The sequence below is a fragment of the Heterocephalus glaber genome, unplaced genomic scaffold, assembly GCF_053883595.1.
Source record: "Heterocephalus glaber isolate CG9 unplaced genomic scaffold, H.glaber_assembly_v1.0 deba00001538, whole genome shotgun sequence".
NCBI lineage: Eukaryota > Metazoa > Chordata > Mammalia > Rodentia > Bathyergidae > Heterocephalus > Heterocephalus glaber.
In genome coordinates, this window is record NW_028258333.1 from 254,862 (window position 1) to 281,411 (window position 26,550).

Sequence of the window (26,550 nt, forward strand, 5' to 3'; positions counted from 1 at the left end):
TCACAGAATCTTAACTTCTGGTAAGGCTGAGGGGCCATCTCTTCAAGTCCTTGGACCCACATGCAGATGTTCATTCAGGGAGGAATCAATGTGCAGTTTCCACAGGAGGTGGAAGAAAACCAGGGAAGACAGCAGTTAACAAACTAAGGGAAATGATGGCTTAAATCTGAATTTGGAGAGCACCTTGTAAATTGTTTGCACAGATGTGACATTATTTACATGATAATTTCATGCTCCTCAGCACACAGAAGAAAATGAAATGTGTTAGATGCGGTAATGGGATCATTAATTCTATTAATGGGTCAAGGATTATTTCTAGAACATTTCTGTTGCTCCATGCTTCAGCATGATATAATTGAAAATGTTGTGAATCTGCATTTCATCACCCACTGGAAAGACAAGCCAGTAAGACAAAGAGTCTCTAGTTTTCCTAGAAAAAGGGTGTTGATCAGGACCCAGATTGTTTCAGACACTCAGGTTCATTGTGTAGAATGGCCCCTCAGCTACAGTGTGGGAAAATGCTTTAGAACTAAATAGTTTCCACTCACTTTGCCGAAAGAGCAGATTCAAGAGCTTTGTCTATAATACTTACCTCTGAAACAAAGAAATAAGCATGTTTCAACCCAAAAGCACTAAGCTTCTTTAACTTGATATTGCTACTGTTTCTTCAACCTCAGCTGAATCAGCTGGGTTTAAGTGGCAATGCTCTGGGAGAAAAACATGATCCATTGCAGTCACAGTGCTCCAGTGCAGGTGTGGGAGAACGTCTCTTCCCTCCACACTCACATAGCATCACTTTCCCTGGTTGCAGTTTTCCAAACAGGGGAAGAAGAGGAGGCCATCGGACAGATTCATGGTCAAGAGATTCAAGACTCACCCTTCAACCTGAAAAATATTCCATGCTGTCAATCTGTAAATAGAATTACAGCTCCATCACCAACCACCCCTGATGCCAAAGTGCCTGGGTGAACTCAAATTAAATGCCCAGGAAAAATCCCACTCTGCAGACCAGCATCTGCCTGCCGAGCCACCCTGGCCCCTATTTGTCTTTATTTTCATTTAGAGCTGTCCAGGCACTGCCTTCCCCTCAGGCACACTGCTTCGAGGTCCTGAGTGGATACACATTGTTCTTGTCACCCTGGGAGCTGCATGCAGGACAGAAATTGCTTATCGATTTTCCTTTCTGTGGAGTGGAGTCTTTGGATGGTTTCTTGCACCAGGTTAGCAATGCATAGAGCTCTAGCATGGGAACTTGGACCCTGCACATCGTCAGGCTGTGCCATCTAATCTCTGCCCTTTGGAAAACACAAAGAAAAGAGTAAGTGGGGAGATAGAAGTTTCTCCAAGGGGAAGGCAATCAAGAGACAGAGGGAGGAAGGGGAGGGAAAGGGGATGAAAAAGGGAAGATGTGTTATGTGCATGGACCAACTCCACACAAGGACTGTAAAAATTGTGTAGTGCAAACATGTACCAATAAAAAATTAAGTTAAAATCAACAGAAAAGAAGTTGAAAGAATGAGAAAAAAGTAGCATTTTCCCATTGGAACAGGTGAAACAGTCTGGGCTGAATTTTGCTGTGCTCCTTTATCCTAAAAACAGGTTTGGTTGGGATGGTGTTTTAGTCAGTTTGGCACTGCTATAACAGAATGCCCAAGTCAAGATAATTTCTAGTGCATAGAAATCTACTCCTTAAGGTTCTGGAGGACAGAAAGTCCCTTAGTGAGGAGCCACCCTGTGTTGAGGGGCTTCGTGCTGTGTCATCTTGTAGCAGCGGGGACAAGAAAGCAGAAGAGAGCAAGATATTAAAGGTGCTTTCTTAATAAACCCACCCTCACAGTAAGGAAAACATTCCCTGGAACATGAAACCACTCGTGGGGCAGAGTCTTGGGATACAGTCTTCCCTTAAAGGTCCCACCTCACAGTCCTGTTGCACTGGGAATTCAGTTTCCAACCATGGACTTTGGGGGACACATTTACACCATAGCAGCTGGCTCCCCTGAAAGGAAGGTACAGCTTGGACCAGTACAAAGAGCAGGAATGGATAAGAGATAAGCATAATCAGGACCAAGCACTAGGAGCATGAGGCACAGTAGGACATAAAACTGGGATGGGCTAGACATGGTGCACACACCTGTGATCCCAGCTCTCTGGGAGGCTAAGCAGGAGGATCACAAGTTTGAGCCCATCCTGGGCAACTTAGTGACTTAACAAAAGTCTGCCTCAAAATTTTAAAAGGAGGGGGCGGGGGATTTAGCTCAGTGGTTCAGCCACCTGCCTCGAAAGCACAAGGTCCTGAGTTTGATCCCTGGTACAAAAAAAAAAATTTTACATGGGTAAGGACAGAGCTCAGTGAGAAGGCCATGGGCTCAAATCCCAGTAGCTGCGTGCAGTGGTTGCAACAAAGACTGCATGAACTGCAAATCCAGAAATGTTTGCCATCTGGCTCTGCAGAGTGTGTGAGCCCCTGCTGCAGCCTAGCGAGCTGCCGGGATCTGCTAACAGCTGCATCCATGCTGGGAGAGTGGGTGGCTGAGCCGGGTCCCCCACACCCCATCTGCCCCTGCCTGTCCTCAGCTCCCCCAGCTGTCCAATGCGCCCAGCTCAGTAGGAGCAAGAGGCTCACTGCTTTGGTGTCGATGAACCAAGAGCAGCAGCCCGATGAGGACGAGCCTGCAACAGCAAGGGATCCAGGTGCCATGGCTTGTGCGTGGGAGACTCACAGCAAACAGAGGAGTGGAAACGCTTTCTAAGTGAGCAAACAGATGGTGCCACAGTGCCCTGGATGGAGGCATGAGGCACAGGAAAGCTGCCGATGGACTAACCAGAAGCGTGGTACAGGGACGGGCAGGACAGCGGATTTGGCTGCATCAGGTTGGGCCTAAGTCAGAAGTGGGAACAAACCCAGGCAAGCTGACCACATGGGGCTGATTGTTACCTCAATCGCCGACTTCGGGAATTGTCACCGTCACCGGGGAGTGGTCTGACCTCCTGCAGGCCTGACCTGGAAGGAGCGGCAGGCTGGCTGGGGCACCTCCGTGTTCACAGCTGGTCGCGTGTCTGTGTCTGTGTCCTTGGTCTCCCATTTGTTCAGCCAGGGTGACCTCGGTCTACTGTTGCTGAAGGCTGGAGGAGAATGTGACACAGGTGCCCGCCGAGCACATAGGCACTGGCGAACCACTGGTGTCCACACCCGCACTTCCTCCAGCAGTTTGTGAGATTCGGGGAGCCACACCCAAGCAGAGGTGCATGTTGTTTTCTTTAGCTGCCAAAGAGCCGGTCCTGTGAATGTGACTGAAAATCTCCACACAGGTATACTGTTTTCCCTACTCACCATAGAGGACTCCTATATTCTGAGTCTATAACTGCCGTCCCAGAGCCCTGACACGTTCTCAGGTTCTCTCTCATATACGAAAACCTGCCCCACCTTCAGTCCCTTCCCTCGGGCCATGGTTCCACAGGCTGTCTACTGGGGCCACAGGGCCAGAATCCTGTGTGTCCCCTTCCAACTTTCCCAGAGCCCACGGGGCCAACACTGCTGGGGTCTCCATAGCCATAAGTGCCCACCGGCTTCAGTTTGGGCTTATGGAGTGACTCAAAACTACAATGAATGTTTACACAAAATAAATGCATTACAGGAAAAGACACATTACCATCAGTCACCCTCAGAATACTCCCTCTCACCCTGAACACACTCATCCCCTCATTCCTGTGACCTTCTGAAGCAGCTCTGGAAGCTCTCTTTCATGAGTGTCTTAATGAGCTCTGAGCAAAAATACAGTGAATGCTGCTGCCAAGTGCCATCCAATGGGAAGGCAGACTCATGCAAACATGACAGTGTGTCCTCACACACTTTATTCACAGCATCTGGCACTGTGTGACTTCTGACTCTTCCCAAAGTCAAATGACCATGAAAGGGAAAGGTGCTGAGTTGATTCGGGACACCAAGGCAGCCACCACAGCACAACTGAAGACACTCACGCAAGAGGACTCCAGATCTGCTCCGGAAAGTGGCAGGAGTGCTGGGATCAGTGTGTGCAAAGTGAAGGACAGTGTTCTGAGGGGGATTAATGACAATGTGTCTTTTCGTGTCATACATTTCAAAACTCTTATTCACTGCATTTCCAAGCTCAGCCTGTACCTTCTATGAGCTTCACTCGCTGCCATAATTTGCTCCGGGGAGGCTGCTCTGTGACAGCTCTGCCCTAAATCATGTCTGGCCCCTGCTTCTATCCAGCATTTCTCAGAGGAAAAGCCCTTGGATCAAAGGCAGAAGAAGGAGAAATAAACTGACATTGGCCTCCTCCCACAAAAGCCCCAAGGCACTCAGAGGTGCTTCCTGACACCCAGAAGCTGGGCCCCTGCTTGTGACCCTTGCACCCAGCGGAGGCAGAGCCCCCTGGCACCTACCTATGGCTCTGTCCCTAGGAGAAAGGTCTCACAGCACACTGGACCGAACGCTCTTCCCAGCATCCCGCCTGAGACCAAGGTGGTCCGGGCAGCCCCTCGGGTGGAGATCTGTCTGCAGGGATGGAGGCTGCAGATCTGGGGGAAAATGAGTCACACAAAAGGCTCCACTCAACCGCCCCAGCGGCCAGCTGGAGCACCGTGCCTCTGTCTCCCTTTGACTTGTGCCCAGGGTCCTGCTAGGCTCCCACGGGCCTGACCACCGAGTCCTGTCCTGCTCTTCATCTCAGGTGAGTCCCCACTGCCTCCCAGCTCCATCTCAGCGCAAAGCACTCTGGGAAGCTGGCAGGGCCGCTGGTGATACTGACTTTACTGAGTGATTGTAATAAAAACCAGGGCCGGGGATTTCGCTCCGTGGCACCGCACCTGCCTTGTAATAAAAACCAGTTCAAACCTCTTTTTCAAAACCTTATCTCAATTTTGTTCAATACGCTCTGCTCTATATAAAACATATAATAATCTTTGAAGAAGCATTTTTAAAAGTAATGTTTCTGGCTGCCCTAAGTGTCTACATTAAGCTCTTGCCGCCCTTCAGAGCTTATCAGAGGAGTAAACACGCTTCTGATGCAAAGCAGGCTCTGCTCAGCAGTGAGAACGAGAAAGAAGAGAAGGAGCTAAGGGGAGATGGAGTCACAAGCTGTTCTAAAAACGAACTAAAGGCGTAGACAAGGAAGACTGGTCATGAGGAAAGTCTTGCAGGGCTTTACATGACCCACTGGCGACAGGCTCTACAGTTTTTTTAATATTTTTTTTGTTCTGGGTTTTGCCACATGGAAAAATCCATCCTACTGAAGTGGATGAGCCGGACTGGCCAGGGTCACTACTTAGACCTCAGCCCTGGCCAGCCCGAGGCCACCTGCAACCGAAAGGCAGATCTGCTGCCAGCTAGTGCCGTGCTTTGCAGTATGACAGTTAAGGTGGATCACAAAGGAGACACTGATAAGCAGAACGGCTCCAATTGCACCTTAGACTTTCTTTTTATAAACCACTCGAATGTAACTGTATGCTACACAGGTTGATGCTGAGCTCAAATGTTAAAGTAAGATCAGCCTTGGTAAGAAGACAAACTGCTGACCAAAGGTCCCCCTGCTCCTAAGGTGCATCAAGGGCCGGTGGATGATAAAACCCGGTATTGCCCCCTGGTGGTCATGTACCTTAACTGCAGGAACTGGCTTTTCTTTCTTGTTAGCGCAGGTTAATTCTACAGAATTTTGCAACATTTTCATTCGTGTACACAGCTTCCTTTCATCACACCCACGCCCCATTGCTTTCCCTTGCCCTCCTCTCCTGACACCTTTCTTCTCTCAGTGCCTCCCTACTACTTTCATACCATCTTTCCCCCCTCCAGATTCCAGAAATAAGAGAAAACATGTGATACGTCTTTCTGCAACTGGCTTATTTTGTTTAACATGATGATCTCCATCTCCATCAACTGTCTTTAGTTGCCGGAATAGTTTTTAATGGTTCTGCTTTGAAAGATGAGGAGGCATAAGGTGATAAATTAAGCAATACAGACCTGACTTCTTTGCAGGAATAGATGTGATTAACCACCTATTACTGTTCTTTGAGAGAATCTGCCATGGACTAGTCCTGAATGAGTAGACAAAATTGCTACTTAGCAAATATAGTTTTATTACTATGCAAATTCAGATTATTCAAAACAAATTATTAACTGTCATTGAAAAAACTTTGTCATCAGATAAAATTAATTCATGGCATAATCAGGTGCTGTTAACTCAACATACGTATCTTTTCTTTTGCCTGGAAATGCAATGATGGGTACCTAAGACAGCTTGGCAATCCCACATGCAGTGGTATCTTTTATACCTATTGGATTTCTCTGTAATTGATTTAAGAGAATGAGTAAGTCAGGCCTGTTCAATTGCCCAAGTTTTCCACCCTGACACTTTGGGTCATAAAAAAACCCAGAACCTTCAGAAGGCTTAATGCCAAGTATCTGACCCAATTCTTCTTTGCACATTTCAAGATTCAAATTAAAATACAACTGTCTTCAGAGCAGCTTCCTCTCCTACCCAGAAAAAGTGATTTCTCCTATTAGATCAGCAAAAATGATAAAGAAAACCTGGTCTACAGTAGGAACCTCCGCCTTGATAACATCACATACACCAGTTGTCTAAGCTGGCCCACCCACCCCAGGCTGCAGTTACCCTGCTGAGTCATGCATTTAAATGCTTACTGTACCAGGTATGATCAAAAAATGTGGTACTTAAATTTTTTTAAATTATTATAGAGAAAGACACATTACCATTTATCCTCCTCAAAATCCTCCCCTTTGCTTCAAAATCACTTATCCCATCATTCTTGCCACTTTCTGAAGCAACTCATTTATGAAAGTCCTCTTTCATAAATGTCTTCAGTTCCTCTGTCATGGTTGCCTCAATGTTCTGAATAGATTCAAAATATTTACCGTTCATGGTCATTTTGACTTTGAGGAAGAGCCAGACATGACATGGTACCAGTTCCTGTGGATAAGGTGGATGAGGATGCACTGTAATGACTTTACAAGCCTACCTTTCTGTTAGAGGGCAGAGGGCAGCAGTATTCTCCATATTTTTTGTCACATCTCGTAAAGGACACGCACAAAAGAGGTCTTCCAGAATTGCTTCAGAAAGTGGCAAGAATAGTGCGATAAGTGTTCTTGAAAAAGGGGGGAATATTTTGAAGGGGATTAATGGCAATGCATCTTTTTATTGTAGTAGATTTCTTATTGAAGCACACACCATATTTTTAAATCAGCCTTTCTCTCCTATGAAGCCTCATAAGGACAGGGACTTTTCCTGCTGTGCTCACTACTCCACACTGGATTCGGAGTCTGGCATACAATGGATGCTCGATAAATACTTTCTGAAGAATAAAAATCCATGCTGGTGAAGGTACTACAGTCAGAATCTCTTCTAAACTCTTTGGCAAGGATGACTCACCAAGGTGAATCAAATTGCATTGGCTTCAACTGTAACACAGAAGAAAGAGCAGCTAGAGAAAAGCAATGGCCATATACTGGTTGTGTGAATGAAGAGATTTCCTGAGTCTTCTTCAAACCCAACTGGGAGAGAGAAAAATACAATCGCTTTACAATTGATTACATATGAAAAGTATAGAGATTGGAAAACATAATTTTCTGGTGTTTAGTCAGCACAAGAGCATCTGTGATCATTAATTTTGTTTCAACCAGACTGCATCATGAGGTACCCAGGTATTTGGCCAAGCCTTAGTATGGGTGCTTCTTTCAGGGTGTTTCTGGATGTGATTGTCATTTAAATTGGCAGGCTTGGGAAAGCAGTTTGCTGTTCCTAATGCAGATAGGTCTCCTCCAGCCACTCTAGGGCCTGCAAAGAACAGAAAGGCAGATCTTCCTGCCTGATTCCCTTCCAGTTGGGACACTGGTTTCTGCCTTCTGATTTGAAGAAAGACACTACATTTTGAGCCTACCAGCCTTCAAACTGGAACTATGTCATCAGCTTTTTTAGATCTTCAACTTGCTAACTTGTCCTGAAATTCGGAAATTTCTAAACTCCATCATCACATAAGCCAAATCCTTAAATATACCTCTTTCTGTATGTGTGAAGACACCCTGGTTCTGTTTCTCTGGAGGGCCCTAAGACAGCATGCATACTAAGGTATCATTTTATTAGTATATAGTATATGACTTTGTAGGTCTGCTTTGGGGTGGATTGTCTATGGTTAGATGCCCGATTTGCTCCTGTCTCCCTGTGTCAGGGTTCTCTCACCTTGGCTTCAGGAGCCAGTGGGATGTAACCAATCTTTTGAAGAGCATTTGCAGATTAACGTGGCCTTTCTGCTGCTCCTGCAACCCTAAACCTCCTGAGCTCCAGCCCAGGTAGCTTGCAGGGACAACAGAAGACCCTAAAGAAAGCCTCTGATGTCCCACCTGCACTGGTCAAGGCCAATCCATCCACTGACTGTCTACACAGGCGTCATCCTAGCCGAGGTCACCCAACAAGACTGCTACCCAAACTGAGCCCCGCCCAGTGGCCAGCCAGGAGAATCGTAAGTGACGTAAGTGGTTAAGATTTCAAGCTACTAAGTTTTGAGGTGGGTTTGTTATGAAGCAAAATCTAACTAATACCATATGACAGAACCAAAAGAGCACAGAAGGCTGACTGTGGTCTGGTTGTTTGTCCCCTCCAGAATTCGTTTGCAAACAGAGCCAGGAGTTAATGGTGTTTACTGCTGGGGCCTTAGGGGGGTGGCTAGGCTTAGATGTACTCGTGAGGCTGACGCTCATGATTTATTGGTGGCTTTACAAGAGACCTTAGCAACACACACTTGCTCTTTCTCTCCACGTGACGCCCTCTGTCACATTAGGATGCACAAGCAAGCCCTGACCATTTGCCAGCACTGTGTTCTTGGACTTCCCTGCCTTCTGAACCACGAATCCAGCAAACCTCTATTCATAAATGACCCAGTTTGTGGTTTTAAATTACAGCAATGGAAAATGCAACAAAGCTGCACACTAGATTGTTAACAGTGGTTATCTCTGTGTAGAGAAGATAAATGTCTTTTAGTTTATTCTTCGTAACATTTTTACACAGGTTTTAATGAGTGCATATTATGTCTAGGAGTAAAAGAATAATAAAAAACTCATTTTCATTTTGAAAAACAAGTTTTCTTGAAAGTGATCCTTCGGGGGGGGGGGAAGGGAATGTAAAAAGAATTAGGACCTGTTATGTACGTGTACTAATTCCCCACGATGAATGTAAACATCATATACCACAAACATACACTAATAGAAAATACTGTGCAAAAATAAATAAATAAAACCCATCCCTTCCCTTCTCAGATTTTCTGCAGTAATTTCTGTTTGGGCAATTAATTTACAAATTAGTGGTGAAGTTTTTTGCCATTTAGGACTGACATTTAGGCTCTCATTGTTATTTGACTGTCAGAAGAGAAAATGCAGCAGTCATTTTTTTTTATTATTTGTTTGTATTGCCCATAGCTACTAAGCCCATAACTGGCAAATAGGATGGAGTCACAAGTGGTGTTTCTTATATTGGATTGAAATTGTCATTTCACATGAATAAGAAAGGCAGAGAAAGGATTAGAAGTCTTCAAGAGGAAGAAAGACCCAGGCTACAGCAGGGTCCAAATAAGTGGGTTACCTGAAAACTCAACTTCACAGACACCGTCAGCCTCTGCCCTGCAGCACCAGTGGGATTTCTGTGGTCAGGCCACGATGCTCTGCTCCAGTGGCCAATTTTTTATAACTCAGATTATATAAACCATATATATATATAACATAAATATAAAACAAAATTAAACAAGGCTTAGAAATTTAGAATACAAATTGAAATATGTTAGAAAGCTCATGTAGAAATAAAATAGTTTTTAAAGACAAGCACGTAACAGGGAAAAATTGTTTAAGCAAAAAGCAGATGTGGAAGAGGTCCTCTTCAACTGACTGCATGAAACTTAATGCTTCACAGAATAAGGTCCAGAAACCAAAATTTATTCCTCTTCAACCAAGTTAGTAGAAAATGTAAAAGAAGTAGGTGTCATGCAACTTCCTGTAATTTTGCTAGAAAATACTGAGTGCAAAGTTTTCAGTGAAACAAAACAAAATAGTAGTTGATAGAAATAACCCAATTAACAGATTAGAAAACTGAAGAAGCCCGCCTTGCCGTGAGGCTCCAGTCAGCCTGGAGGCCATGGACTCCTATGAGGAGCTCAGCTGTTCATCTTTTTTTTTTTTTCAACTGTATATCCTTTTATTGGTACATTTTAGATGTACAATATAATGACATTCATCATTGGAAGTTTGCACCTTTACATAATCTCTCTTGGTTCTTATTGTTTCCCCCTTTCCCTCCCCATCTTCAACCCCTCCATCCCTCCCTATTTACAAAGATTTTGTTTCATTTTCATTTTCTCATATTAATTCCATTCCCTTCTCTCCTTTCCCCTACCCCTCCCACTTCCCCTTCCCCTTTGCCTCTTTTCTTCCTATTTCACATTATCTATTATACCTTTTAGTCCTTATTTACACTTCCAGTTGCTCACACTAGAGAAACTATCCAGTATTTACACCTGTGTTTCCTATTTATTTCACTTAAGAGTATTGCCTCAATGTGCATTCATTTAGCTATAAATGTATCTAATTTTTCATTTTTTAGGGCTGAGTGGTACTCTATTTTATTTTTAAAAGCCACATTTTCTTTATCCAGTCTCCAGTTGATGGGCATTTGGGCTGCTTCCAAGTTTTAGCTATTACAAATTGTGCTGCTATGAACATGAGTACACATATATCACTGTGGTATGATTCTTTTAATACTTTAGGGAAGATAGCCAGCAGGGAAATAGCTGGGTCAAATGGGACTTCCAGTCCTAGTTCTTTGAGATAGCTCCATACTGATTTCCACAGTGGTTGCACCAGTCAACACTTCCACCAGCAGTGAAGCAGGGTTCCTCTTTCCCAACAGCTTCACCAGCATTTGCTATTGGTTGATTTCTTGATAGCATTAGCTGTGCATCTTAAAGCTGAGTGGCTCTGACAAGGGTTTGAACATCGGGGCTCTAAAATCTGCCAACATGTTAAAATGAGAGTTGGAAAAAAGGGATGAGGTGTTGTGTGACCAGCTTTAAAGGGATTTGAATGGTTTAGGTCATTGAGCCTGCAGATGGCAAATGCAGTTCATTCCAGAAGACTGTGAAATGACTAGTCAGGGAGAGAGAAGCTGATCTGGTAATAATGATCTTCCATTTACATAGCATGATTTTATACAAGGCACCTTCCCCCAAGAGCCTACCAGGATGCCTTCTGTGGTGCACATGCGCAGTATGTGAAGGTGTGGGCTGTGATACCGGAAGTACCCTCAGGGAGCCGCGACACCTGCAGCCCTGGGGTGCAGGGAGAAGGCAATGCCCACAGGGAGGCAGACAGCCCCACAGCGACCCTCCAAACAGAAAGAACTTCTGGGCGCTCCAGTGAGGGAACTTAACCAGCAGAATATTTATGTGAATTTGAATGATGACTCATGAAGGATTAGAATGCTATTTGCTTAGGGTAAGATTAAAGATAAAGGAGATTTAGAGGTTTAGCTCTAAAGAAAGGTTGAAAGAGTTTAGCATTATCTTCCTAAAATGATGAAAATACACACACAAAAAAATTTTAAGACTTCCAGCTGGTCAAATGGGACTTTTCAAAGTTTCTCTCAGAGAATGGAAAGGGCATTTTTCAGTAACAGGCTGCACTTGTTTGACCTCTTCAAAAGCCAGTCATTTCCTGTGCTCTCCCATCTTCCTAGAATTGTCAAAGCACAGTCCGATTGCCGCAACTGTGACAGGAGGACCAGCTATGCAGTCCTGCTCCTACCCCTTCTGCCAGGCTCCGGAGCAAACAAATACAGAGCCTCTAGAACACGTGAGATCCTGAGTTTTCTATCTTCCTAAAATGCACTGATACCTCCTCCACAACAAGTATGGTTTGAGTCAGGGATGGGTAATTGCATATGTGGAACAGTAACATCATCAGAATCCCAGAGAACAGAGAAAATGGAACCATCTTCCACAGCTTGGGGTCACTTGAATTTCAAGCTCCAGGAGTTCAGCTCTTAAATGCAAAGTCTGGGTCTCATAACCAAGGCAGTTGTTTACACGGATCATCTGTCCAGAGGAGAGAGTCTTGTTGCATCTGCAAGTCACAGCACTGTGAAGAGGGAAGATCCAGGACTCCAGATAAACATAGGAAGGTTTGAGGAAGAGAAAGTGGAATGAAGGGACTGTGGTCCTTGCTTCCATCCCCTGAGGACCTTCTCATTGCTAGAGGATGGATCCTAGGTAAACCCAGCCCTCGGAACAGGTGAAGTTGGCTAGAAAGGATTCTGAGTCATCAGAAGTAGGCAGGTAGCACTCTCAGTCTGGAAGCTATAAATTCTCAACCTCAGTACTATCTACTCCTCTAGAGTTCCTTCCTCACCAGCATTAGGGCCTTCCAGCATTCAATTCCAGGCATCGTATTTCAAAGGAGACCTTGACAACTGGGTGTTTAATCCATGGGATGACCTGCTTGGTGAGTCCTCTAAAATCAAGTCAAGAGTTATTTAAGGAATTTTTTTTTAAACTGGAAAACTAAAAAGTGTTTGGAAGTATGATTATGCATAAGAGAGGTTCAACTTGACCTTTACCTAACACCAATAGAAATATAACTGGGGAGCACATATTTAATTTTAAGTTTGCAAGGATCCACACTGTAAAAAGTAAAGAGAAACTGATGGAATTCTAATAATATACTTTAAACTCAATGAATGCAAAATATTGTTATTTCAAACATATAAGCAATTCTATAGAAGTTATGGATGTATTTGATATTCTTTTTTCATCTAAGTCCTCAGAATCTGTATATTCTATACAATTCCCACCAGCCACGTTATAAGTGCTCCATGGCTCCACTGGCCAGTGGCTGCCATATTGGTCAGAGCAGCTCTAGAGAGTAACTGGGTGGTGATGTCCTAGAAGGAATTGTCAAGGGGTCTGGCTTCAGTGTCCTTATGGCCCGAGACCCTTCTTTCTCTACAAATCATCATAAGTCATGAAGGTTTGCAGCTGGTGACCATGTTTCCACTCAAAAAATATTTCTTCATGGCCCTTGGCTCTTGCCAACTAATACTAACAAAGAAGGGCTTTTCCCATTTCCCATTCTTCTTGTCATACCTTCCTGCTTCCTGTGGCAAATGGCTCTCTGCTCTGTTGTGATGTGTCCACTTCCTTCTCACATTCTGAATAGGTACACCTGAGGGTGCATTTTACATCTCATTCTCACTGCTGAACAACCATACCCTGAACCACAGTGCACGTTCCTGCAAATGACAGGCCAATTAACACCACCATTCCACCACTGTAAGCAGCCAGTCGAGCAGGGCAATCCTCTCAGTTAGATGATTATCAATGCCCTTTGAGTTTCTCTTCTGTCTTGAAATTCTTGTTGGTGGTGATGGTAACACTAACAGACACAACTATATGAACTATTGTGAAACCTATGTCCTGTCCTCCAAGGCCTGCATTTCTTATCTAATTCCAAGGGGCTAAAAATATTCTTAGTGTAAATTTTATTCCAGAGAAGCTTCACAGTAGTCCACCAGGAAAAATCTAAAGTCAGAGAGCAGCTGGAGGTATCTGGCAAAACTCAGCATGTACAGAATTAGAGATGTCTTTGAAGATATTGGGAACTGCAGATATGTGGCGAGTAGCCCCCACCCATAGATCCTTTTATAGATGGCAAGCTTACCATGTGTTATGGTTTACATCTAGATGTCCCCCAAAGCCTTGAGGGCTCATAGGAGGGCTTTAGGGTGGATCATGGGGGTGTGATACTTAGCAGTAGCTAAATGTGATGTGGGGAAGTGAAGCCTGGTTGGAGGAGGTGGGTCAGGAGGCATGGCGTGAAAGTGTCTGTCTTCCTTCCTCTTCCTTTGATCTCCCTCTGCTTCCTGATTACCCTGCCATGGACTGTTTTTCCTTTGCTTTGTCCCTTCTCCATGCTGCCCTGCCTTGGAGCCAGCCAACTGTGGACTGAAGCATCTACAAACTTCAAGCTAAAATAGACCTCTCCTCCTTTAAGTCTTGGGTGTCAGGTATTGCATCTCAGCAACCAGAAAGTAACTAAGACACCATGCATTATGTTGTAACAAGAAGGTAATAAATGGGGCTCTCACTATCCTCTGCTCACCTGATACCAGGTGAACACAGCATATGGTTCTCACCAGGAGAATCCTTTGCTGATCTTGGCACCGGGCAATGCCAATGAGCAGAAGTTGCTAAGTGTTGCTTTTCTAAAGACAATAAGATGCACACGGTAGGCCTCACAGCATGACTTAATCCAGTGCCAAGTTGAATATTTTTAAACATTCTTGCCATAGGGATGGAGAAGGGGAAAGTGTTGGAATAATCTGTGAAGCTGCATGCTTTGTGGTGGTGATGCTAACTGCGGTTTCCATCTGCAGGTTTTGCTAAACCTCTGTCCACGCATGCTCCCTGCCGTGACCTCTGCTTGCGGTCTCCATGGGCACCCGGAAATGGAGTGCAGATCCTTAGATGTTATTTAAGGTTCTCTTCAACTGTCGGCGCCGCACATTGATTTTCAGTCACAGTTCTGTGTCTGGGGGCCTAGCTCTCTCCACTGAGCCACAGAGACCATTTTCAGTGCAAGCAGAAGCAGAAGGAATGACTCAGAGAGAAAAGGGGGAACTGTGTTTTAGGGCTGGACATGGCTCAGCAGGGTAAAAGTCACATAAAATATTAAGCTGAACTGGAATCTCTTTTAATGTTCTGAAATCTGTTGACATATGAGACTCAATGGGACACAAAAGAGAGAGGATTAATGCCTCTTAGACTGGAAAAAAATTTCCCTTGGCAGAGTGGAAGCATGCCTTAGCACCTGGTAAGCTGCATATTGCAATTTATCCTTCCATGGAGGACCTGATGTTATAAATCACAGGGGTCTAGGATGAGATGTTTGATCAGTCAAGATTCAATGGTAACAGGTCAAGGTCATGAGTTAATACAAGGACAGACTGATTCACTTTGCTCCACAGTTGAGGGCTGTGCCACAAACGCCAATGATAATACGCACGCTATTCACAGGAGCAAGTGGCTGGCTTCATGGAGTCTTTTACAGGAAAGGTCAAAATGCCACCCAGTCAGAGCTGCCCCATCCAGGACCAGAACACCAATCACCAGGAAATGCCTGGCGTGAAGAGGCTGGACTCAGGCACACTCCCTTAATCAGCTCGGGCTGCCATAACAAAATACCATACCTCCAGTGGCTTAAACCTCAGAAATTTGATTTCTCATTGTTCTGCAAGCTGAACGTCCCAGGTCAGAGCGCCAGCAGTCCGGGTTCTGTGCAGGCATCTTCCGGGCCTGCACATGGCCTTTCCTCCACGCATGAGTAGAGAGGCGAGAGAACTTCTGCACAAGACCACCAGTCCTGTCAGCTTGGAGCCCACCCTGATGGCCTCACCTAACTCTAACGACCTCCGGAAAGTCTTGACTGCAGCCTGAGTTTACGGAGACGCAGTCTTCCATCCCGTTCACTTTCTATTCACAGCGCCTCCTACCGCCCTAATCAGACATAGCAGTCACTAAAAAATAAAAACAAAGAAGATCGCTTCCTCCTCTGATGGAGACAGTTCTACCTCCTTAACCCGAACCTTTTTCCAGATACCAGCAGAGTTGAATGTGAGCAGTGAAAACACACACCCAAGTGGAAGATTGAAAACTCTGCAGACTTGGTCTTCTCGTGCGGAAATCTGCACAGTGCCTGGTACTTAATGGAGCTGCAAGGTCTACTGAGGTCAAGGAAGGAAGGAAGGAAGGAAGGAAGGAAGGAAGGAAGGAAGGAAGGAAGGAAGGAAGAGGATTTTCTAATAATAGCAAGAGATGAATTTGAATGAAAATCAAATCCAAAAAAGCCTCATTGATGCTTATTTGAAGCTAAATTTCACCTAAAATGACTTGTCTTTTAAAATGAGGATTTCATAATATACAAGTGTAGTATTTTGAACACAGATAATTATACTTCTTATCAGATGCATGGATTCTTAAAAAATAATTCAATCTACTATATACTCAATTTAATTAAAATTTATAAGTGGTTGTAGACCAAACCAAGTGTATCTTAATTAAATCAGAACATGGCTCACAGATGTTAAGGTTGACCCCAATTTTAATAAAGAAGACACAGATACAATCATTAGGGACATACCTAAGTAATTTTGGTCAGGGGAGAAGCAAGATAAATGGGAGGCCTGGAAGGTCTTCTTCCTAAGGCTGGAAAGTAAAATGAGCCCTGGGAAGGATGTGCTTAGATTTGGAGTGGGCTGGCCAGCAACCCGCTGAAAGGGGAATAGGACCCTCCTGTGTGAACACCCAAGCTGCTCATCAAGTACTGAATTTATGGTGGATTAACAAGGCTGTGGCACCATCTCTAACAGTATACACACACACACACACACACACACACACACACTAGAGGTCCTGAACATTTTTGCCACATCAATCTAATCAGAGATGGAGACAGAATGGTCTTAGCAAAGCCAGTGATGGAGATTGGAGATTACTGGCTTTACCGACAGAAAGCACTCAATCAGATTAGAATTTCAGAGAAACAAAATCTAATTTCTTGCTACAAGTACTGCATGTGCGATGTAATATGCACCCTGGGGGTCCCCAAAATTTGACATTTTCCCTTGAGTTCAACCCTGTCACAAAAGTCTTGCCAAGGGCTTCCTGTAAGTCCAATATAAACCACAGCACTTGTTGAAGAGTTATCACTAATGACTAAATTCTTCAATGGTAAGGTACACCTGAATTACACTGACAGCCCTTGGAATCAGGAAAGGGAGAAAAAGCTTTCATTTCAAAATCCAGGTCACTCCTAGCCACCTGCCTGGGAGTCCTTCTTCTAAATGTATCTTTCCTGGATCAGACCAGGAAGATGTCAGCCACAAAGAACTATGCTGATCAGAAAATCAACCTGGAAACCTTTATCCTAGGTCTGTCCCATAAGCTCATCACATATGAATCAAAGCCACCAGCACTCTGGCCTCCAAGATACCCAGTGGGCAGATGAAGACACTGAGTCCCCGGACAGTGAAGCAAGTTTCCCAAGGGTTGGCCAGGTCTCACATCAGGGGTAAGAGTAGTGCTCTGCTAGGATAAGTTATCTTCCTGTGAGCTTTCCAGTATTAAATAGTGCTACTGAAGATCAGATGAAGAGAAAAAAACTAATCTCTTCCAATTTAGAAATTCATAAAAGATCTAGGTAGATTAAGATGCTATTCATTCATTTCACAATATTTAGTCCTTGTCCACTCTGTGCCCAGCACTGTTGTAGATGCTGAGCCCACAGATGCAATGCCTCCTGCAAGAAGACTGACCAGATGGTCACCATACCTTGTGAACACAAACTACATTTCCCAGCTTGCTTTGTTAAGTATATAGTATGTGACTGAGTAGTAGCCAAATAAATGTGGGCAGGAGTGATGTCAGCTATTCCCAGGCCAGGTCTATTAGAACCTTGGAAAATTTCTATATTGATCAGAGTTCTCCAGAAGAATCTATGGGGGAGATTGTGTAGCTAATGGGGGGGGGGGGAGATTAACTGAGAGAGAGGTGATAGTTCATGAGATTATGAAGGCTAAGAAGTCTTAGTATCTGCCACCTTCAAGCTGGAGACCTGACCCACACAACTGATGGTGTGGATTCCAATCTGAGTCTGAAGGCTGAGAACCAGGAGACAGAGGTCAGGAGAGGGCTGATGTCTCAAATCAGACAGTCAGTCAGAGAACTCACCCTTCCTTCAAGCTCCTGTTGTATTCAAGCCCTCAGTGGGCTGGGAGATGTCCATCTAGGTGGGGGAAGCCCAATGGATTCAAGGGCTAAGCTCTTCAACACAAACCCTGTGCTGAGGTTGTTATGTAAAATAGCCCCCAAAATCTTGCTCTAGTGATGCCTTGGTTGCCAGCTGATGGGCTTTGGAAGTGACTAGATGCTGAAGGCTGTCACTTCATGAATGGATCAGTCCAATGATGAGATCAAAGTTAGATGCCATTGTAGGGAAGCAGTGGAGACTTGGGAAGTGGGGAGTCCATGAAGGGAGTGGATCAAGTGGCCATGGCCTCGGGGACTAGACTTTGTTCCTAGTTGCTTTTTCTCTGCCTCTTCCACTCTCTCTCTCTGCCTCAGGCCAGCATGAGCTGAGGGACTTTCTTCTCCATGCCCTTCTGCCCTGATCTCTACCCCAGAACCCACTGGCTATGGGTTGGAACTTCTGAAACTGTGAGAATAAGTCAGCATTTTCTCATTTAAGTTGTTTGTCTTGGGTGTGCCATCACAGAGATGAGACGCTGACTAGCACACCCTTCCAAACACAGAAGTAGTGATGTTTAAGGAAGATGCCCAAGGTTCTACCTCAACAACCGGTCAACGAGAACATAACTTATGAGAGTGAAAGGGGGCAGAGGGACAAGGACATGGCAATTCCAAGATGCCTGTGATCCAGCAAGCCGGACACGTCCCGTGGGTGGCTGGATGTAGGAACCTCAGGCTCACACAAAACCTCAGGGCTGGAGATGGACATGTGGGAAATGAGCGTAGACCAGACACCTGAGGATGGAAAGAGACGAAGCCCCAAAGCAAGTCTTAAGGTTCTCAAATTTTTAGCAGTTGGGGAAAGAAGGGAAGCCAGTAACATGAAAGAAGAAGAAAAGCCCGGACATACACCTGGACATACACCTAGACAGAGCAGAAGCTGCATGTATCCAACACCGGGTGTGACTGGGGGTATGGATGTGCCCCTGTGCACTGGGTGAGCTGCCCCCTCCTCCAGCTGCTAAAGGCCCATGAGAAGGGCACTGTTCTCCCCAGGGTCCCATCTGGTTGGCTCTGGCTCCCTCAGTGGAGGGACCTATAGGGAGAGTTGAGGCTCAGGCTGTACTCAGTATAGTGATGCACAGATTCTCAGAGACAGGAAAAAAGTGGAAGTTGGCTGTTCATTTTATAGACTTTATTTTTAAGGCAGTTTTAGGTTCACAGCAAAAGTGAACAGAAAGTATGGAAATTTCCCATGCACCTCCTGCATCCTACACTTCGCCTCACTGACTCTCGACATGAAATGCCAGTGGTACTTTTGCCACAATTAATGAGCTGACATCAATGCATGACCATCACCCAAGTCTATGAGTGAGGGCTCGCTCCTGGTGCTGGACATCAGGATTTGGACAAAGATCTAATGGCATGGACCCACCTTTATAGCATCGTACAGAGCATTTTCACTGCCCTAAAAACCTTTCTTGGAGGCTTTTTCAGTTATATTTAATAACACATTAGCTTCAACTATCAACAAGGGTTTTTGTTGTTATTTTTTTAACATGTCTATTATTTTTGTTAGTAAGATATCTCTTGACCTCTATATGTTTAGTTCTATATTATACATTGTAGAGGCAGTTAAGAAACAATAATGGGAATAGTTGAACAGGTGGTATATGAAAATAAACTTAAATACAAGTTGTAATCTTCTTTATAAAAAAGAGAAAACTTCATACAACTGTATTTTTCCTTATCCAACAAAGATATGGCACTGTTTTAAGATATCAACGTCATTACCACAGTTCTTGGGCCAAGGAAATCAATGGAAATGTTTTGTTTTGAAAAAAAAATCAGAAAGAATATAAATACAGTATTTCAGCAAATTCTTTCTGAGAATATAGATCTGTTCAAGAGAAAAAGAGTAAGGACATTATGTATGCTATGATTTTGAAAGAGATAGAAATGGTAGGTTTCCATTAAGTTTTCTCTTTTTTTCAGAAGTTCTTTTTTTATATATCTTTTCCCTAAAAATCCTCTGTGACAACTGCCATTTTGAAAGGGTTGCTGTGTTCATTTTCTAGAACTGTCACAAATTACCACAACCTTGGTGTCTTAACACAACAGAAATCCATTCTCTCCAGCTCAGAAGGCCAGAACTCAGATGAAGGAGTGGTCAGGCCATGCTCCCTCCCGGGGCACTGGAAAGAGTCTGCTCTTGGCTCTTCCCGAATTGGTGGCCATGCTGTGCCTTGGTGTTCCGTGGCTTGGAGGCGTGATGTGTCAGTCAGTGCTTACCAAAGAAAACAGATTCAGTGCAAGATAGACAAGTATACACGAACTCACAGGCTCGCCTTAGTGGCCGCCCAGAGTCAGTGTGGAAGAGTGCAGAGGGTCCACCTGCACACCCGAGACTGAAGGATCCAGTCGAAGGCCTGGAGCTCACTGCAGTGTCCCCTGCGAGTCCACATCAGGAGGCCGATGGGTCTGTGATGGAGGCTGAGGAGTCTGTGCTGGAAGCCAGAGGACAACATTGAAGGTGAAAGCGAAGACTGGAGCTCCTCTGCAGAAAACAGAAGCGATCCTTCCTCCCGTTTCCTTTTTAGGCCATGCTGGCGACAATCCTCCCTAGGGTGGGGCTTCCACACCCAGAACTGTGCGGAGCCAATTTAGTGGGGCGTTTCTTACTCAAGTTGACACATCAAGTTAGCCATCCCATGTGCTTTCTGCCATTTCACATCAGCTTCCTCCCTGGGTCTGCTTCTCCTCTGAGACCCTTATGAGGACACCTGCTTAGGACCCACTATCGCTAAGATAAATCACCTCAAGGGTGGGGGATTTAGCTCAGGGGCACTGCACCTGCCTCGAAAGCACAAGGTCCTGAGTTCGATCCCAGGTACTGAAAATCAAAGATAAAATCACCTCAAGATCCTCTGCCTCCTGACATTGGCAAAGACGCTTTTGTCTGAATAGGTTCACAATCACCAGATTCCCAGGATGAGGGGTGCATGTCACTTCTTAGAGGTTACCATTCACCCCAGCAGGCCCTCAGAGGCGATTCTGCTGAGTGTGGGCAGAGCTGGTCAGAAATAGCTCCGGGCCCTTCGCCAAGTAGAGAGCGATGAGGGTGCTGGATGCTAAGGACTCAGCAAGAACAGAGGCCGTGCTGGGCTGGAGAGGCAGCTCACAGATGTCTCATTCTGGGCTAGGACTTGAGAATTGAGATTTTGGCTCCCTTAAACCCAGATGTCATAAGATAGATGGACCACAGTCACCCCCAGGGTGGAAGCAACTGTTTCACTAGCTGTAGCCATCATTACCACCACCAGCATCAAACAAGGAGAGGAAGAAGAGAGGCTGCACTTTCACCTGGCCTCTACAGTTCCAATGAAAGAACTTCTGCTCTGTTTGAGTGACTCTTTCAAAAGAGTCTGTGTTGAAGTCTCTGCCCTGGAGACAGGTACACTCACGGGTAAATTTTCTTTAATTTAATAAAATGGTGGATTAGTATTCCCATTAAAATTTTACTTTAAAGGTTATTGCTTCTAAAAGCATGGAATTACAGTCAGTCACTGCCACCCACCCCGTTTTCAATCAACCTTCTCCAAAGCACCACTGGAGTTTTGTTGAGACCTGGAGTTCGTTATCCCAGAGAACAAGGCAACTTACACAAACGGGTTCTCAAAGCCATTATCTCAGGCTCTAGTTGGAAATGTTCAGCAACAAGGCAAATTTCCAATAATAAAACAGTAATGAGTCCCGTTCTGGTTATAATGACTAAAACATCAAAACAGCACCTAGAAGGTCCATGTTGCTAGGACTCCTGAACTGTGATGATGAAAGCCAGGTTGGAGGAGGCTGGACAGGAGGAAATGTCCACAGCGATTCCACAGAGGACATTCAGGCACTGCCAGGACCCCAGCAGTGCCTGCTGCTTGCTGCATTTACCTCCAGTTCTCCTGGGAAGGCTTGGCTCATGCCTAACAGCAGATGTCCACAGGCGCTGCTCTCCAGCCCTCCTCAGCCAATGGTTCAGCTGGGCTGTTGTCTCGTCCTTGTTTGATTTACAATTTTGGTTTTGGCTCAGCAAGAGAACTATAAAGGGGGAATAAAGCATGCTTAATGTGCCTGAGCACCATTATAGAAAAGAGAGAAGGAGAAGGGTAAGGTGGATACGCGCAGGTAGGGAGATGCTGTAACCAGCGGATGGCAGTGAGCCGTGGGGCACAGGCGACAGCTGGAGTGTTGAGAAGGGCAGAAGACACTCTGCAGGTTGCCCAGCCCTGCACTGCATCTCAGGAGTCTACACCCCAACCCCCCCATCCCACGCCCTTGGACGAGTGTCCAGCCCTGACGGCCGTTAGGAAAGAGGCCCTGGCAAGCCGTCCTCATAGGCCCAGGAGTGGGCACTTCTGGGTGGCTGTCGCTGTTGGAAGGCCGTATGACAGCTGAGCTGGAGATATGTTGAAGTGGGTGGCGGAAGTCTGGTCCCTGTGCTCCTACCTGAGGATGGAGGATGGAGGCCAGGGTTCTGCTTTCCCTAGGACACCATCCTCTGGGCTCTACCTGCTGGGGATCTGGGTACCTGAGAACATCCTGGGCACTAAAAAGGGAGGCAGAGCACACGGTGCAGTCCAGATGGATACGCAGACCTCAGGGCTGAGGCGGGCCTTGCCCTGCAGCTCAAATAGGTGACATTCCAGGACGGTCGACAAGTGCAGAAGTAGAGTTGTCGGTGCTGCCTGCAGCAGGGCCAACAGCTGAGCCCGTGTTGATCGGCCCAGTCCTCTACACAGAATTCCCTGGGCTGGGCAACTCCTGCCCTTCCTCTGGTGTTTCCCCTGACCTCATGCTCTCTCCCTGGACCACTGTGGCAGTTTTCTCTTACTGTAACACATACCCAGGAGCAATCAACTTATAAAGAGGAAGGGTTTATTTTGGTACACCATTTGGGAAGTTCATTCCATGGCTGTTCGGCCCTGTTGTCTTTGAGCCTCTGGTGAGGCAGCACAACGTGGTTTAAATTATGGCCAGGAGTCAAAAAAGAGAAAGAGGGTGGGGAGTCCCATTATCCCCTTCAAGGGCTGGCCCCCAGTGACCAGAAGACCTACCACTGGCCCTCACCTGCCAATCACCACGGGGGGCTCAGCCTTCACTTTTGGGAACATTTAAGATCCAAATGATCCCCACCCTATACAAAGCCCCCACTCAGCTCCTCATACATCACTGAGTCTCTGTCCAGCAGAGTGACATGCACCCTAGCTCTTTCTCCAATTTCCTTCCAAATCTATTCCTTATCATGCACCTGATTAACTCATCACAAGGGCTTATTTAGCTTTTGATGATCAAAGACAAGTTACTGAATCTCAGACACCATTTTCTCTTTCTAAAAGCTCAGCTCTTGCAAATCCATAGCCTTGGGTCTCAAGACTAAAGTCCAACAAACCATCGGAGAAACTCCTGATAAGACACGACTATTCTGTCACTGGTGTTGTTCACTGCTAATGGCTTTGCAAAGAGAAGGAGGTGTACTCCCCCACTTCCGTGGAGGCCTGGGATCAAGAAAATAGAGGTGTGAGAAGCACCAGTGTGGACATGTGGAGGTGAATCCAAGTGTTTACCCATTATGGCATTTGAATAATTGCTGTGAAATATCTTCTATACTTACAGAACAGCTCCAGATATATACATCTAAGTGTGTGCATGTGCACCTGCGTAGAAAACAGGGGGCATTACCTTGGAGTAGTAGGTGGCGGAGCAGAGCAGCAGGATTTTGGTTAGTTTATGGATTTCTGAATTATTTATGCATGCTGCCCTGAATATGTGCAAGGAATATTGTTAAAAATAAATAATAAATATACTTTAACAAAAACAGTGAACAACAAACATAAAATAAAATTGCTGAACATTTTTGCCTTACATGTGTGTCACAATTGAGGAAAATGATGGTAAGGGGCCTACCGGCAGCATGGAAGGTATAGAGCAACCCAGGCCTCCACCACTGTCCTGTATTGTGTCCTGTGTCTGGCCCACAGCCTCAGGCAGGAGCATCCAACACCTCTGGAGCTGCCTGGCTCTCTCCAGTCAGAGTAGATTCCTCAGGCTCCCTCCACCCAGCTGTATGCACATCACCAATCCCTGCCTCAGTTGTGGAGGATGAGAGGTTTCTAGAATCAAGTTTTGACGGCCCTGTAATATGACAATTAGGTCCATGGTGTCATGGCATCAGAAGAGTTCAGAAAACCCCCTCCTGTCACTCACTGTCCCCAGGGAGGTGGGGTCCTTTCCATCTTCAGTCACAACTTAGGGCTGGATTCCACTCCAGACTGAGAATTCCTTGGTGTGAAATAATGGCCTCTCATGATATCCATGTCCTTAGCTCCTGCCCCTGCAGACATGTCACAGGTCAAAGAACATATGAAATTAAAGATCCTGAGATGAGATTGTCCTGATTATCCAGGTGGGCCCAATTTCATAAGCACAAGTATTTCTTATAAAAGCTGGGAAACACTATCACAGAAGAGGAAAAGCCACTTGACTATGGAAGCAGATTGGAATGACGAGGTCAAAAGATGAACAGCCATCGACCCAGGAAGAGACAGGAAACAGATGCCACCCTGGAGCCTGGAGGGAACCAGCCCTGTTGACACTTTGATTTTAGCTAGGTGAGTGTATTAGTCAGCTTTGGGACACAATACCTGACACTCACAGTTTAAAGGGGGAGAGGTTTAATTTGGCTCATGGTTTCAGGGGATTCAGTACAGACTCAGCTGGCTAGAAGGCAAGGACATCATGGCAGAGGGGTATAGAGGAGCAGAGATGCTCACTTCATGGTGGCCAGGAAGCAGAGCAGGGAGACAGAGCCAGAGGGGAAGGGGCCAGGAACCAGAGGTAGACCCCAAGGTCACACTTCCATGAACCCCTTCAGACATACCCAGAAATGTGCTTTACTAATTTTCTGGGCACTGCTTAACTCAGTGTGGCTAATGATCACAGTAAGATGCAGTTTGGTTGTCTCTAATCCCCAGAGTAAATATGTACTACTTTGAACCATTACATCTGTGGTCATTTGTTATAGCAGCCGGAGACTGCCCCTCCTTCCCACCCTCACATCCTACTGGGATCATGGCTGGAACCTTCAACAGGCTCTTAGCAGTGACAACCCAATGGCCACAGCGAGAGAACAGCTTTGCTTCTCAAAGCTGCCTAGGCAACCCCTGCACCTGCAGGGATGGGGTCACAGCAGGGTGGAGCAGGGAATGCAGATCTGGTCTGTCTAATTTCCATTGCTTGTGGGCCAGGACGCTCAATGCTGAAATCCTGTCATTATAGAAAAGAGTCAAAAGGGTAAGTTCTGTTGGCAACAAGAATTAGCAGTCAGGAGCAGCAGACAGAAACTCTAAAGTCGGCTGCTCAGAAGAGGGTCATGTCAGTTAGGCTGGGGACTCCGGGCTTGGATGTCACAGGCTTGATCTCCAGACCTAGGTCCTGAGAACCCAGCACTGTCATGCAGGGGGTTCTTTGACTAGCTTGCATTTCCAGCTTTCATCCGGATCAGAATTAATTATGCCTCCTCTCCAGGGCAGAGGACATCAGTTCCATGGAGACTGTGCTGATTGTCACCTTCTCTGTAACTGACCAGCGGGTTCAATACCTTCGTGCCAGGTGAGAGAGAATGGCCATTGTCACACATTTCCTGAAACATGAATGTTTGACGCAAAGCCTGGCAATGGAGCTGAAGACAAGAAAGCAAGACTAGTCTACAAAAGACGAAACCAGAGTTAAATTCACCTCCTTGGAACACACTATTTTGGTGTTGTCAAATGTTTAGCTAAAGGAAAATTTCTTCAAGGTGAAGCAGAGATAGAAGCCCAACATGTAAAACTAATAAAGTTGCATTATTCAGATTGGCCAGGCCCTGTAGCTGCCCCGAGCAACTCTCTGGAAAACCTACAGCCAGCTTGCTCATTCATCCTCATGGCTATTAGAGCCCATTGGTCCACAGAATTTTTAAAATAAAAACTGAGACCTTTAACATGAAAAAAGAGACCCCCAAAATTAGCATCTCATTGGGCAAATGTCAGACCAGTACCAGAGCGTGAGTGATGCAGAAGGGGCCTTTAAGAACCCTATAAATCAACCCCCTCGTTTTACACCACCAAACTCCAACACTCAGCCCTGTGCTGCGGTGTTAAACCCCAGCCTCTCCCACCTTCTCATGCTGTTTCCTGCTTTCTTCTCTTATGCCCCATCTGTCCCTTTAGAGCCTGCCCCCACCCTGGCTTCACAACCTGCTCTATTCTTCTCTCACAACCAGCTACATACAGGCGTGTTCACCTGGACAGTCTCTCACTCCTAACAAGCCTCCTTGCTGGTATTCCATAATTACAGGGGAACAAATAATAAAATCTGGTGTGCCCCACACGTAACCCTGTTTGATCACTAAGGAAGGACCAGAAGCAGAAAAAAGAATGCTATAAATAACACAGTTTACAAAATGCCTGGGCTGCACACCCGAGGTATTTGGAGTATGTGCAGACTTGAGAGGGGCTTGCAAGGTCTGTCCTGACATATGCTCACAGGTCCTGGAGCTGTACATGCTCTGCTGGCCCTGGGCCACCAAGCCCTTTGAGCACTCTATCCACTAACCTCACTCTGCACTGTCACCCAGCTCTGGCACATGCCAAGGCTCCTGCCTGGCTGCAGAGAGACCCTGCAAGTGATAGGAAATGGGAGTTAGAG